Raw genomic sequence first — 15,807 nt, forward strand, 5'->3', positions numbered from 1 at the left:
TGTGTGTGTACGTATGCACATATATGTATTTGTGTGTGTGTATATGTGTGTGTATAAATCTACACTCTGAGTCTATCACCTCACTCATCAGGAGATGGGTAGCCTGCTTCATCATGCCTAAAGGCAGCTAAGTGGCCTAGTGAATACAGTCCTGAATTTGGAGCTCCTTATGACCTCATGCAAATCACATCACCTCTGTCAGCCTCAGTTTCCTCAGACGTTAAATGGGGATAATAATAGCACCTACCTTCCAAAGCTTATGGTGAGGACAAAATGCAATAATATGTGTAAAGTGCTTTGCAGGCCTTAAGAAGCTCTATGAATGCTTGCTTATCATTTGAAATTGTGGTGGGTCATTATACTGATCAGATCTCTGGACTTTTTCTTTCTTCTTCTTCTTCTTCTTTTTCGCAGGGCAAAGAGGGTTAAATGACTTGCCCAGGGTCACACAGCTAGTAAGTGTCAAGTGTCTGAGGTCACATTTGAACTCAAGTCCTCCTGAATCCAGGGCCAGTGCTCTATCCACTGTGCCACCTAGCTGCCCCTGGACTCTTTCTTTCTTTCTTTCTTTCTTTCTTTCTTTCTTTCTTTCTTTCTTTCTTTCTTTCTTTCTTTCTTTCTTTCTTTCTTTCTTTCTTTCTTTCTTCTTTCTTTCAGGTGAGGCAGTTGGGGTTAAGGGACTTGCCCAGGGTCACACAGTTAGTGTCAAGTGTCTGAGGTCAGATTTGAACTCAGGTCCTCCTGAATCCAGGGCTGGTGCTCTATCCACTGTGCCACCTAGCTGTCCCTGGACTCTTTCTTTACCTTAGTTCAGGGCATCACCACTTCTTGACTGGACTATGTCAGTGACCACCTCAGTGGTCCCCTTCCCCTGCTCCAACCCAAGGTCCACACAGTTTTTAAAGGAATTTTTCTTGAAGTGCAGGTTCTGATCATGTCACTCCCCTACTCACTTAACTCCAGTGGTTCCCTATTACCTATAGAATCAATACCAAGTCTTCGTTTTGGGATTCAAACGTCTTCATGACCTTGGCCCCTTCCTGCTTCCCAGCTTCATCACACATCACCTCCTTTCACATACCCTAGATTCCAGTCAAACTGGCCTTCTCCCTCCTTTTTCACACAAGACATTCTCTTTACCGTTTCTAGATCTTTGCCCTGCCTGTTCCCATGCCTGGAATGTTTACCATCCTTCCCCAGTCTCTTGGACTCTGTCCCAGTGATGGTTCAACGTCAAATGCGATGGATCACAGAGGACCAGAGTGCTCAAATAAACAGTCCTTTTAATAAAAACATCCAAGAACTCTCAGGCAAAAAAAAGGCAGCCCACAAGGCGCTCACTTTACTTACCTATTCACAAAGTTCCATATTTTGGTGTAAACACGGCCTCTCTGTCTTTGGGACCTTTGCGGAGATGTGTTTAGAAGTAATGGGATCTCTGTGTAAAAGACTTAGAACATTTTAGCCAGTTTTTTTAGGGGTATCATTGGAAGTTGCTTTCCAGAATGGCTAGACCAATCCACGGGCTCCATTAACAGGGTATTAGTGTGTCTGGCTCCTCCACCCCCTAACACTGGCTATTCCAATGTTTTTTCATCTTTGCCAATTTTCTGGGTATGAACTAAAATCTTCCAGGATTATTTTGTCTTACAAGTGATTAAGAGCAATCTTTCATATGGTTGTTAATAGTTTGCAATTTGTCTTTTGAGAACTGTTTGTGTAGACCCTTTGATCACACTCCCTGGGGAGTGACTTTTGGTTTTATGTATTTGTGTTCATTCTCTATATAACCAACCATTTTTGTTGTTGTTGTTGCTAAAAAACCCAACGACCCTTCCTCTGTCCTTGTCCTTCTTGACCTCCCTGTAGTGCCTAATGCTGCTCATTCCCCCTCCTCCTCAGCTTTCTCTGCTGAGGTTCTCCCATGGGTCTGGCCATCAAGGACTCTGTCCTGAGCTCTGCCCTTACCTCTTTCTCTCTTTTCTCTCAGGGATCTCATTATTTCTCATGAAATCAAGTATGGTCTCTGTGTAGATGGCTCCCATTGGCACCCATCCCTCTCTTATTTCTCTCTCTCTCTCTCTCTCTTTTTTTTTTTTTGCAGGGCTATGGGGGTTAAGTGACTTGCCCAGGGTCACACAGCTAGTAAGTGTCAAGTGTCTGAGGCTGGATTTGAACTCAGGTCCTTCTGAATCCAGGGCCTGTGCTTTATCCACTGCGCCATCTAGCTGCCCTCTCATTTTTCTCCTGAGTACCAGCACCACATCTCCAGCCCCTTGAGGGACACCTCCTCTTGGATGTCCCCAAATAATAATATTCCTCATTTACATAGGTTTGCAAAGTGCTTTACAAGATCCTCACAGTGACCCTGGTTGGGGGGGTGAGGCTGGTGCCATCATCAGCTCCATTTTACAGACAAGGAAACAGAGGCATACAGATTGTTAATGACTTATCTAGAATTACATGGCTCATGAGTGTCTGAGGCTGGATTTAAACTCAGGTTTTCCTGACTTCAGGCCCTGTACTCTCTCCATTGTGACACTGAGCTGCCCCATTTATTTAGGGAGAAGGCCAGTTTGGTCTGATTGTTGTATGGGTATGATTGTGCAGTAATGTACACTGAGGCTAGAAGGGTAGATCGGGGCCAGGTGGGGCTTTAAAAGCTAAATAAAGAAGTTGATACATTATCCTAGAGGCCATGGGGGGGGCCCCCGAAAGTGAGTGAGGAGGGGGGTTGACAAGTTCAGATATGTACTTAAGGAATATATCACTTTGGAAGATGTGAAGAGGAGGGACTGGGGTCAGGAGAGAGGCTGGGATACCAGTAAGGAGGCTGTCACGATGATCCCAATGAGAGATGATGAGGCCCTGAACCAAGGTGGTGTCTGCATGAGTAGGGAGGAGTCAGACTTGAGAGATGCTGTGATGGTAGAAATGGCAAGATTTGGCAAATACCTGGATATGGGAGATAGAGGGAGAATGAGGTGTCTAGGATAAAGCCGGGGTTACAAACTTGGGTGACTGCAAGGACGGAAGTGAGGACATTTGGAAGAAGGGAGGGTTGGGGCTAGGGAAGAGAATGTTTGACACATCCACGGGACATCCAGTTTGAAATGTTCAACAGGCAGTTGGTGATGTGGACCAAAGCTTAGCCAGAGACTGGGGCTGGCTGAGTGATCTGTGAGTCATTTGTGTAGAGATGATAATTAAACCCAAAGAGGTTGAGGAGGACACACACACACACACACACACACACACACAGAGAAACAGAGAGACACAGAGAGACACACGCAGAGACACACACACACACACACACACACACACACACACAGAAAGACAGACAGAGAGAGAGAGAGAGAGAAGGAAACAGACAGAAAAGAATCCAGGACAGAGCTTTGGAAAACACCCACATTTAGTTGATAAGACTGAGAAGAAGTGATCAGTTAGATAGAAGGAAAAGCAGAAGAGAGGGGGGAGGAGGGGAAGGAGGAGGAGGAGGAAGAAGAAGAAGAAGAAAAAGAAGAAGAAAGAGAAGAGAAAAGGGGGGAGAGAGAAGTCAAAAGGAGAGGGTGGTTGGTGTCCAAGGCAGTAGAGAGAAGGGTGAGGACTGAAAAAAACCCATCAAATTGCATAGTGATGAGATCATTGGTAACTTTAGGGAGACCAGTTTCACGAGAGCGATGACCTGTAAAGGAAAGGAGCAAAGAGTGAGCGAGAGAGAAGGAACTACAGCCAGTGAGAGTATAAAGAAGGAAGGAAACGGGAATGAAGTGCCTACTATGCGCCAGGCACTGTGCTGAGCGCTTTACAGACAGTATCTCACTTGTTTCTCACAACCATCCTGGGAGGTCTGTGTTCTTATTATCCCCATTTTATAGATGAGGAAACTGAGGCAGACAGAGGCAAAGTAATTTACCTAGGGTAACACCCCTAAGTTAAGTGTCTGAGGTCAGATTTGAACTCAAGACTACTTGACTCCAGGCCCCAGGCTCTATCCAGCTTTTTCAAGGATTTTGGCTAAGATAGGGAGGATATAAGTCAAGGAGATGGTAGGGTCTAGTGTAAGGATTTTTTTGTTTTGTTTTGTTTTTGAGGATTTTTTTTTTAAGGATAGTAGAGACTTGGACATGTTTATAGGCAACACAGAAAGAGACACTCTCTGAGGTTGATGATTGGCTTGGAGGGTGATGATGGAGGTCATCTGCTGGAGAAGATGGAAGGGTCAGAATCAAAGCCACACATAGAGGGGTTAGCTGTGGCAAAGGGCCACCCCAACACTAGAGACTTTGGAAAAGTGGGAGAGATGGGGGGGTGATGTCAAGGGGTTGTGAGATAGAGGAGAAAGCTTACAGAGTCATCGTGACTGGACTAAATTTTTTTTTTTTTACCAGTAAAGGAAGATGGGAGAAGAGATAACATGGATTTATGGTCGATCTGGCCAGTATGGTTGTGCAACCTCTCTTTGCTCAGTACAGAATGTGAGTAGGAGGGGAGGAGGCCGATGGTGGGAGTCGTACAAGGATGGGGTTGGTTGTGTTTGGATAAGGGAGTGAAGGATTCAATGTCAGGTCGACTATAGGGTTGAGATGGGGAAGGGAGGGAAGTGAAGTCAGACTTGAGGAAGTGTTTCAGCCTGGAGGGATGGGAGGAGAATGGGTTGGGAGCAGGGTGAGGCCTGCACAGGGAGAGAAGGAAGGATAAGGGATTATGGCCAGGAAAGGTGCTGGAGAGAGCACCAACATGAACTCAGTGTGTCCAGAAGATATTTCTTTCCCTATCACTGGCTGCTTATTTAATATCTTATGTTTATTCATCTGTGAATAAATATTGCATCACCCAGAAGAATGGAAGCTTCTTGGGTGGCAGGGACTGTCTCACTTTTGCATTTGTATCCTTAGCAGCTCAGCAGTTGTCACACAGTAGGTGCTTCATAAATGCTTTCTTGATTGTCAGTCAACTGATTGATGACAGAGGGGACCTGGAGATCTGGACCTCTTCTAGTCTCCTGGCTATTGCCATGCCTTGTTCTGTCAGTGTAAGTCAGATGTGAAGGAGAAGGCATGTGGAGCAGACCTCCACCCTTCCATGCCCAGAGCTCCCACCCTGGGCACCAGCTGTCCAGATTGGTGTTTGTCTTAGTCGCTGACTGCATGCAGTCCCAGGGTCCCTCCGGGATTCTCTTCTCGCTCGGGCATCTTCTCACCCGACACCACACCGCTCCATCCCAATGCATTCCAGTTCTGGGATCATAGTCAAACCTCCCATCCCTGCTCCGGGAAAGCACTTCTCACCATCTCTGTAAATTTCTAAACCCAAATCTCGCCTGTTCCCACTGCCCTGTATGTGTTGTCTCCCCTGTGACAATGGGCAGGTTCTTCACTTTGTTGCACCCTCACCTCTTAGCACACAGTGAGCATTTAATAAAGACCCTTTCTTTCATTCATTCCTGGAGGGCAGGGAGTCTGACGGTGTGTTTGAGTTTATGTATTCATAGCTATATATAGTGTTCATAGAGTTAGTATATTCATAGTTTCTTGTGGTTCCTTTGCAACTTTATACATTTTATTTGGGCAGGAAATAAAGGCTGTCCCATACCAGACACGCATCTAGGACATTTAGTGCCTGTATAGGACTTGGGACATTTTGGAAATACACGAGCTATTACCTTTTGCCCAGACCTGTAATTTCTATTTAGAATTTTATTTTCCCAAATTACATGTAAAAACAAGTTTTAACAGGGATTTTAATTTTAATTTTTTATTTATTTAATTTATTTTTTGGCAGGGCAATGTGGGTTGTCCAGGGTCACACAGCCAGTAAGTGTCAAGTGTCTGATGCTGGATTTGAACTCAGGTCCTCCTGAATCCAGGGCCGGTGCTCTATCCACTGTGCCACTAGCTGCCCCCTTAACATTGATTTTTTTTTTTTTTTAGTGAGGCAATTGGGTTAAGTGACTTGCCCAGGGTCACACAGCCAGTAAGTATTAAGTGTCTGAGGCCGGATTTGAACTCAGGTACTCCTGATTCCAGGGCTGGTGCTCTATCCACTGTGCCACCTAGCTGCACCTAACATTGATTTTTAAAACTGTGTTCCAAATTCTCTTCCTCCCTACCTCCCTTTCCTCCCCTCCGCTTAAGAACCGAAGCAATTCAATATAAGTTATATATGTGTAGTCATGCAAAACATTTCCACATTAGTCAAGTATCCAGATGTGTAATTTCATGGATGTAATAAACTCTTAGTGAAGAACCTCCCCCTTTCAATTCAGATTAGCAACTGTTTAGCAATTAATAATCTCTGGGGGTTGCCTGGGGTGGCGGGGCTCTGAGAGGTTAAATGTCTTCTGAGTCACTGAGCCAGTCTGTGTTAGCCTTCCTGATTGTAAGGCTGGCTTTCTGTCCTATATGCCTTATTGGTACTAAAGCTATGCTATGAGAATATTTAGAGATTTTTCTGGAGATTTCCAGATGGAAGCAATGATTCAAATCCAAATTATCCAATGATCCTCTTTGGATCAACTCCGGTTCATGTGAGCCCAGTCTTCTTTGGTGGAGGTAGGGAGTATGTGTGTGTATGTATGTGTAGACTTAGAAGGCATTTCATCTGCATCACAACCCAAAAGTATTCTCTAATAGATAAGTGGTCAAAGGAAATGCACAAAGTGTGTTGTTTTTTTTTTTTTTAAGTCAAACTAGGGGGCAGCTAGGTGGCGCAGTAGATAAAGCACTGGCCCTGGATTCAGGAGGACCTGAGTTCAAATCCGGCCTCAGACAATTGACACTTACTAGCTGTGTGACTCTGGGCAAGTCACTTAACCCTCATTGCCCCACGAAGAAGAAGAAGAAGAAGAAGAAGAAGAAGAAGAAGAAGAAGAAGAAGAAGAAGAAAATAATGAGAGGAGGGAAGTAGAGGCACTGAATGTAGGTGTTTTACTAAAGTCAAACTAGTAGTAATTTTATGGAAGATTACTCTAAATCACTAATGATAAGAGAAATGGAAATCTAAATAATTCTGAGGTTATACCTCACACCCAGAAAATTGGCAAAGATAATGAAGGACAAGAATAGTTAATATTGCAGCGGCTGTGGAAAGACAGGCATTCCAATTCATTGGAACGACCAGTTAGTAGACAAATATTTATTAAGCTCCTTTCATATTCCAGCCACAGCTGATAAAATATAATGAAACAATTATGCTAAGAAAATGACCAAAAGGCCCATAGCCTTTGACTCAGACATTGCATTGCTAGACATATATCCCAAGAAGGTAATGGGTCTAATATACCCCCAAATATTCAGAGAAGCCCTTTTTGTAGTAGCAAGAGTTTGAAGTTCAGTAGATGCCCATTGATTGGGGAATGGCTATCCAAATTGTGATACCTAAAAGTGATGGAATATTATTGTCTGAGAAGAAGTGATGAACATGAAGCCTACAGAGAGTCATGGGAAGACTTCTATGAACTGAAATAGGGTGAAATAAACAAAGGCAGGTAAACTATATGTCTTACAAAGTGACTAAAACAATGTAAAGGCAAAGAATAACAACAGATATAGAAACAATGCTGTATCATATGTGATGTTTAAAATCTATATTGTGTGATTTCCTTAAATTAGAAGCTTTAGCACCAGTCTTTGGTCATTAAACATTTATTGAAGCATACAGGCATTCAGATGGAGTTCAGAAAGTTAAGAAAAGGCCTATCTAGCCTAGAGTTCCAGCCTGGTTGGGTTCTTCCTCAAGTCTTCCGCCACAAGCCTGCTTCAATCACAAACTCTCCAGCAAACTGATTGTGGAAGCTTTTTATAGGTCTGGAACAGAGGCGGTCCTTACACACTGCTTCAAGCTGATTGGTTGGTGTCATCCAAATCCATTGCTTTTGAAGGTGTTCTCAAGTTGAGTTCACAGTCTAGCTTCTGAGAACAATACCTTCTTAAGGGCTAGCCAGGTGTGATTACAATCTAGTTAACTTGAAGTAGGCCAATCAGCAGTCAATCACTTTAGATTAATCTCCAGGTGGGCCTTTGAGTATCTGCTAAATTCCATTGTTTTATCACACATAATAAAACCCTGGACAGTTAGGTGGTGCAGTGAACAAAGCGCTGGGCTTGGAATCAGAAACACTCCATCTTCATGAGTTCAGATTCATGACTCAGACACTTACTATCTGTGTGACCCTAGGTAAGTAACTTAGTCCTGTTTGTCTCAGTTTCCTCACCTGTAAAATGAACTGGAGAAGGAAATGACAAACCACTCCAGTATCTTTGCCAAGAAAACCCCCAGAAAGGCTTCACGAAGAGCTGACTTGACTGAAACAACTGATCATCAATCATCATCACCACCACTACCACCACCACCACCACCACCACCATCACCACCACCACCACCATCACCACCATCACCACCACCATCACCACCACCATCACCACCACCATCACCACCACCACCACCATCACCACCACCACCACCACCATCACCACCATCACCACCATCATCACCACCATCACCACCATCACCACCACCATCACCACCATCACCACCATCACCACCACCACCACCATCACCACCATCACCACCACCATCATCATCATCACCACCATCACCATCACCATCATCATCATCACCATCACCATCACCATCACCACCACCATCACCACCATCACCACCACCACCATCATCATCACCATCACCATCACCATCACCATCACCATCACCATCACCATCACCATCACCATCACCACCATCACCACCACCACCATCACCATCACCACCATCACCATCACCATCACCACCATCACCACCATCACCATCACCACCATCACCATCACCATCACCACCATCACCACCACCACCATCACCACCATCACCATCACCACCATCACCATCACCATCACCACCATCATCATTACCACCATCACCACCATCAAAGTGCGAGCGGGACAATGGATCTTTCTTCTCTGCAGAGGTAATGGAGTGAGGGGGTGAAATATAGCATGCATTGTAGAACTTGATTGGTGTGTAGGTTGGTTTTGCTAAGCTGATATATGGCTCTGGAGGAGGGAGAGAGAAGGAAGAGATATATAGGGAAAGGGAGACGATGTGAAAAAAAAGATACTGACAATTTCTTTAAAATAAGGGGGTGGTGCATTAGATAACCTCTAAAATTTCTTTTGACTCCAAATTTTGATTCTGTGAGTCATGGGAGGTAGACTCCAGTCTGCAATGAGAGATCCAGAGTAGGGGTCCCCTAGAAAAGAGACAGAGTGCATAGGATTGATTGTTGTACTTAGGGAATCAGGAAGAGAAGGCTTTGAATGTCGTTTCTGACATGAATTCTCTCTAAGTTTCCATGAGGTTGCTCTTCCTGGTTTTCATCCTACCTGCCCAATTGTTCCTTCTCAGTCTTTTGGTGGCAGGTCACACATAACAATGGTGAGTGTCCCCCCAAAGTTCTGTCTTGGGCTCTCTTCTCTTCTCCCTCTATCTTTCTCAGTCATCTCATCAACTTTAGCGGATGCAATGATCATCTCTGTAGAGAGGATTCTCCAATCTATGGATTCAGTCCTCACCTTTCTCCCACTTCTCTAGCTTCTTCGTGGACATCTTGAACCAGACACCCTATAGATGTCCAAAACTAAGCTCATCATCCTTTCCCTCAACCCTTCCCTTCTTCCTAGTTTCCCTATTACTGTTGAGGGTGCCGCCATCTTTTGGTCATCCAGACTCAAACCTCACCTGGCTCCTAGCTTTCTCATTCCCCACATCTGATCAGTTGCGAGTCCTTGTCGATGCCGCTCTCATAATATCTCTCTAGCCACCCCCTTCTCTCTCTAACAGTGTGGTCACTCTGGTGCAGGCCCTCATCACCTCAAGCCTGGCCTTTTCCATAGCTTTTGCGTTGGTTTCCCTCCCCACTCCATCCAGCTGAGTAGAACTCAGCTGTCAAATCAATCTTCCTAGGGGGCATCATAGTCCACAGAGCTGGCCTGGAGTCAGGAATACTCATCTTCATGAGTTCAAATCTGGCCTCAGACACTTACTAGCTGGGTGACCCTGGGCCAGTCACTTGACCCTGTTTGCCTCAGTTTCCTCATCTGTAAAATGAGTTGGAGAAGGAAATGGCAAACCACTCCAGGACCTCTGCCAAGAAAACTCCAAAATGGGGTCTTGGAGAGTGCGATATGTCTGAAAACAACTGAACAACCACAACCAAAAAAGTACAGCTCTAACCATATGACCCTTCTATTCAATTACCTTCTACCAGTGTCTCTCTCATGTTCAAATATGAAATCCTCTGCTTGGATTTTTTTTGGGGGGTGTGTATGTGTGAGGCAATTGGGGTTAAGTGACTTGCCCAGGGCCACACAGCTAGTAATTGCTAAGTGTCTGAGGCCGGATTTGAACTCAGGTCCTCCTGAATCCAGGGCTGGTGCTCTATCCACTGCGCCACCTAGCTGCCCTGTCTGCTTGGCTTTTAAAGCCCTTCATAACCTGCCCTCTTCCCACCTTTCAGGTCCACCTTACTCATACCCTCTAAGTACTCTGTGACTCAGTGACCCTGCCTCCTCACAGGGGACTCACCATCTCCAGACTCCAGGCATTTGTTGTCTCTCAGGCCTGGAGAATAGCCCTCCCTCCTCATCTCCATCTCCCAACTTCCTTGGCCTCCTTCACACCTCAGCTGACATTTCAACTTCTCAAACTTTTCTCAGTGTCCCTTAATCTTCATGCCCTCCTCTGAGGCCTCCCCTAATTTATCCCTTATATAGCTTTATTTGTACATAGCTGTTTACTTATTGTCTTCCTTATTAAACCACGAGAGCCTCAAGAGCAGGGACTATTTTTTTTCTTTCTTTGTATCCCCCACACTTAGCAGAGTGTTTGGCACTTTGCGGGCACCAATAAAGCATGAGCTGAACCGATGGACTCTTCTGATCTTGTTTGTTTCCTTTCTCATCCATTCATCCAAGGCCTTCGGTGTTTCTTTGAATTTCTCTTATCCATCATTTCTTTTGGCGTAGTGATATTCTTCACAACCATGAGTCATAGTTTGTTCAGGCTCATTTCCCAATCAGTATACGTGTCTTTTATTTCCAGTTCTTGGCTGCCACAAAAGCGTGGCTATGGACATGTTATGTACAACAGGTGACCAATACACATGTGCCTATGGACTTCATGGATGGACATGGATATGTGACGTATACATGTGGCACAAGTGTTAAGAGTGTTGGTTCTCCAAAGTGTGGTTCACAGAGCCCTGGGGTTCCCTGACACTTTTTCAGGGTGTCTGTAAAGTCACAACTATTTTGATAATAGTACTAAGATGCTATCTGCTTATTAAAATACTCTTACATTTTCTAACTATATATCTGTGCAAGGCCAGATTGAATGCAGAAGCAGACAGGAGAATCAAAGTGTCTTCAATTTAGCCATACATTAAAATTTCCAGAAAGATCTACAACGATGCCAGTTTTCTCACTGATTTTTTAAATTTGTAAAATACAGATATTCTTCACATAATATTTTTTTTAACAGAATGGGCTTTAAAAACGAACTAATAAATATCTTAATAATGTATCACCTAAAATTTTTAATACAGTAAATGCTGTTGTAACCCATAATGGGGCTGCTAGGTAGAGCCACAGTGCATAGAACGCTGGACCAGGAGTCAGGGAGACTCATGTTTCTGAGTTCAAATCTGGCCTCAGACGTTTACTTGCTATGTGACCCTGGGCAAGTCACTTCACCCTGTTTGCCTCAGTTCCTTATCTGTAAAATGAGCCAACATTGCAAACCACTTCCAGTGTTTTTGCCAAGAAAACCCAAAACTCTTTGATGAAGAGTTGGACACAAATGAAACAATTCAACGACAAATAAAATATATGTGTATATATGTATGCATATGCATAGACATGTGCATGTGTATATGGATATATGCATGTATATATGCACACATATATCTATGTATAAATATATACACACAAATATATTATATAGACAAAAGCTCTTTGGGGCTGTCAACAGTTTTGTCTTTTTTTTTTGGTGAGGCAACTGGGGTTAAGTGACTTGCCCAGGGTCACACAACTAGTAAGTGTTAAGTGTCTGAGACTGGATTTGAACTCAGGTCCTCCTGACTCCAGGGCCGGTGCTCTATCCACTGCGCCACCTAGCTGCCCCACTCTCAACAGTTTTTAAGAGTGTAAAGGGTTACTGAGACCAAAAAGCTCGAGAACAGTTAACTTAGCGCATTGGCTTGTATGGGTGCTGTTACTTAAGTAAAAATCTGGGAGAGGAGTTTCAACCAAGTGAAGATGAAATACCAGATCTGGCCACCTGGTGGCGCTTTACCCTATCTTGTTCCTCCCTGAAGGCGCCCCCCACAGTGTGTTTGAGGGATTGATACCTTTTAGCAGGGTGCAATATTCCTTTAGGCCACAAGAGGGAGGGCGAAGCCCGCAAAACCATGAGCTATTTCTCCTATCCCATCCACACAAGAGTCGCAGTATATTTACTCAGGTACTTTCCTTACTCTCCAGTTAAGAGGATGCTCTAGTTAGAGATTCAGGTTCAAACCCATCCTTGGATGCTTGCTCTTGGGTGGGTCACTTGACATTCGTGGGTTTCAGTTTTCTCATCTGTAAAATGGGGGTGGGGGGCTCGGGATGGACTAGAACCCCTCACAAGATCCTTCCTGCTTTGCATCTTCTGAGTAAGGATAATCACCTTCCTTTCTCTCCCCATGCCCGATTAGTGGTCCCAGCATGCCCAGGGCTCAGGGCAGCTCTAAAATCCACCCAGAAGTGCAAGTGAGAGGAAGAGGTATCAATGTCTCTTCTTCCTATCATGGTGACCTGGCTCCTTCTTGCAGAGAGGTCAGTCCATTGGCAAAGGGAAGGATCTTGTATCAGTCTGATTGAACACCCTGTACTTTGACCCGACACTGTGATGCCATTTTGGACTTCTTCGAGTAGGAAGGACAACCTTAATTGAGCTATGTGCTCAGCTGTGAAATCATGGGAAGAAAGGGCATAAACAGTTTAGTGATTGTTTTTTTCTGCTGTAATTTCAGGTTTTTTTCAGAATGATTGAAGCAGTTCACAGTGGCACTAATGGTATATTTCTGTGTCTTTTGTTCCCCAGTCCCTCCAACGTCGATCATTTCCATTTTTGGGTCATCTTTGCCAATTTGCTCGATGTGAAGTGAAATCTTAGAGCTGTTTAAAATGTGTATTAGCCTTTATTATTAGTGATTTGGACCCTGTTCTCGAATTGTGGGAGGCAGCATAGAGGCAGGATAGAGGGTAGGCCTCCAAACTAAGAAGACCCTTATAACACATATACTAGTTGTGTGAACCTAGTAAAGTCACTTATGCTCCATAAAACTCAGAGAAGGGGCTGACCTGCATTGGTGAAGGGACTCTCTCACTCATGTGTTTCCTAAACCAATAAAACCATGGGTTCAGACCTGGACTCTCATCTGATAGTAGATTGTTAGCAATGATTCCTTGGAAAACTTCCTGCTCATAATTCTTTTGATCCCTTATCTCATGGGGAATGGCTCTGTGTCTTATATAGTTGAGATATTTCTACAAATCTTGGATATTAGACTTTCATCAGTGACATTTGATGGACAAGTTGACTGTGTAACTCTGGGCAAATTACTTAGCTTCTCAGTGCTCTATGCAAGGGACTAAGACTATGAGAGGCAGAGAAGGGGCCGACCTGCACTCATGGAAGGAGTTTCCTTACCTGGGAGTTCCCCAGGCCAATGAAATCACAGATCAGGTCCTAGTCTCTGTCCCTATCTGAAGCAAAAAAAAAAAATTACATATACATATATATATATATATATATATACATACACACACACACATATATAAAATTCCCCCCTTGCCTTCTTCTACTTGCATTGATATGGTGTTTTTTTTTTTTTTTTTTGGCAGGGCAATGAGGGTTAAGTGACTTGCCCAGGGTCACATAGCTAGTAAGTGTCAAGTGTCTGAGGTCAGATTTGAACTCTGGTCCTCCTGAATCCAGGCCCGGTGCTTTATCCACTGCACCACCTCACTGCCCCATTGATAGGGTTTTAAAGGCAAAACCTTTTACTCTTTGCGTAATTTTAACTTTCTGCTTTGTTTTTTTATGATCACCTAGTCTATTCTTTTGGGCAGCTAGGTTGATCCAGTTGGATAGAGCTCCAGGACTGGAGTAAGGAAAACCCGAGTTCAAGTCTGGCCTCAGACACTTACTAGCTGTGTGACCCTGGACAAGTCACTTAACCCTGTTTGCTTCAATTTCCTCATCTGTAAGATGAACTGGAGAAGGAAATGGCAAAGCACTCCAGTCAGTATCTCTGCCAAGAAAACTCCAAATGGACTCATAAAAAGTTGGGCATGACTGGACCACAAGAAGTCTGTTCTCTGCCACAGTCATTGTCACAGCTGTGGCCGTGGCTGGAAGGGGTTTTCTTGCTAAGCCAGTACCAGACAGACATATATGTGACATGTTGTGAAGTAGCTGTACAGCATAGTGACCATCCTTTCACCCCAACCCCCAACCCCCAGCTATAATAATCCTGTGAATATAAGCCAAGTACAAGTGACAAGATTTGGAAAAACACACTGAAAGAAACTGGAAGACATCTAAGGGGAAGGATGCTTTGGCTACCGTATTCATGTTGGTGCCAGATCAGGAGGTGGCAGAAACCACAGTGATGCTGGGTCCCTGGACAAGCACCGTCTCCTCTAGAAGACTTGACACTGTTTCTTCTTCTTCTTCTTTGTTTGTTTGTTTGTTTTTTAGTGAGGCAATGGGGGTTAAGTGACTTGCCCAGGGTCACACAGCTAGTAAGTGTTAAGTGTCTGAGGCCGGATTTGAACTCAGGTCCTCCTGAATCCAGGGCCGGTGCTCTATCCACTGTACCACCTAGCTGCCCGACACTGTTTCTTCTAAGGGCAGGGATTAGATGGTTGAACAGTTGAGACCTGCTACTATGGGGAAAGCCTCAGGCATAGCTCATGTTAGTCCTCCCATAAGTACCTGAATTATTCCTCCTCCCACTGGGGGAGACAAAAGGGTTATTTGGGTCACCAGCTAGTTCAGGCCAGGCAAAGAGCCAGGACTCAGGCCCTGGACACTGGTAACCCCATGCATCTAGTCCATAGTCTAGAAGAAGGAAACAATGATTTGTTGTTGTTGTTCAGTCATTTCAGTCGTGTCCGACTCCTCGTTGCCCCATTTGGGGTTTTCTTGGCGGAGATGCTGGAATAGTTTGCCACTGAGGCAGACAGGGTTAATTGACTTTCCCAGGGTCACACAGCTAGTAAGTGTCACGTGTCTGAGACTGGATTTGAACTCAGGTCCTCCTGAATTCAGGGCCGGTGATTTATCCACTGTACCACCTAGCTGCCCCCCCCCAAATCAGGTTTTAATTCCTTTGTCTTGCAATATTGATTCAGAGAAGTTTGGGTTCATTTAGCTTATCAAGAGGGCACTTTCTCTTCTGTCATTAATATTGTCTTTGTTGGTTTATCTGCTTGTGCTCTAGATCTTTAGCTAAGTTTTCTCCCTCCTGAGATCTTTGGTGATTTTATTAATTTTCCCTTATATCCCCCCAATGCTTACTTTATGACTTTTCCTTTTATGTCAGTTTCCCTGGGGTCTGGACCTCAAAGCCGTCTTAGCCTCCTCTTACACTAGGGAATTCACTCTTCATTGGTCTCATTCTCTGCCCCAAGTGATTTCTGGGGTGGGGGGAGTACTGAACTTTCTTCAACTGGATGCTAGCTCCTTTTCAGATCTGGAAACATA

Source organism: Dromiciops gliroides, chromosome 3 (assembly GCF_019393635.1).
Source record: "Dromiciops gliroides isolate mDroGli1 chromosome 3, mDroGli1.pri, whole genome shotgun sequence".
Taxonomy (NCBI): domain Eukaryota; kingdom Metazoa; phylum Chordata; class Mammalia; order Microbiotheria; family Microbiotheriidae; genus Dromiciops; species Dromiciops gliroides.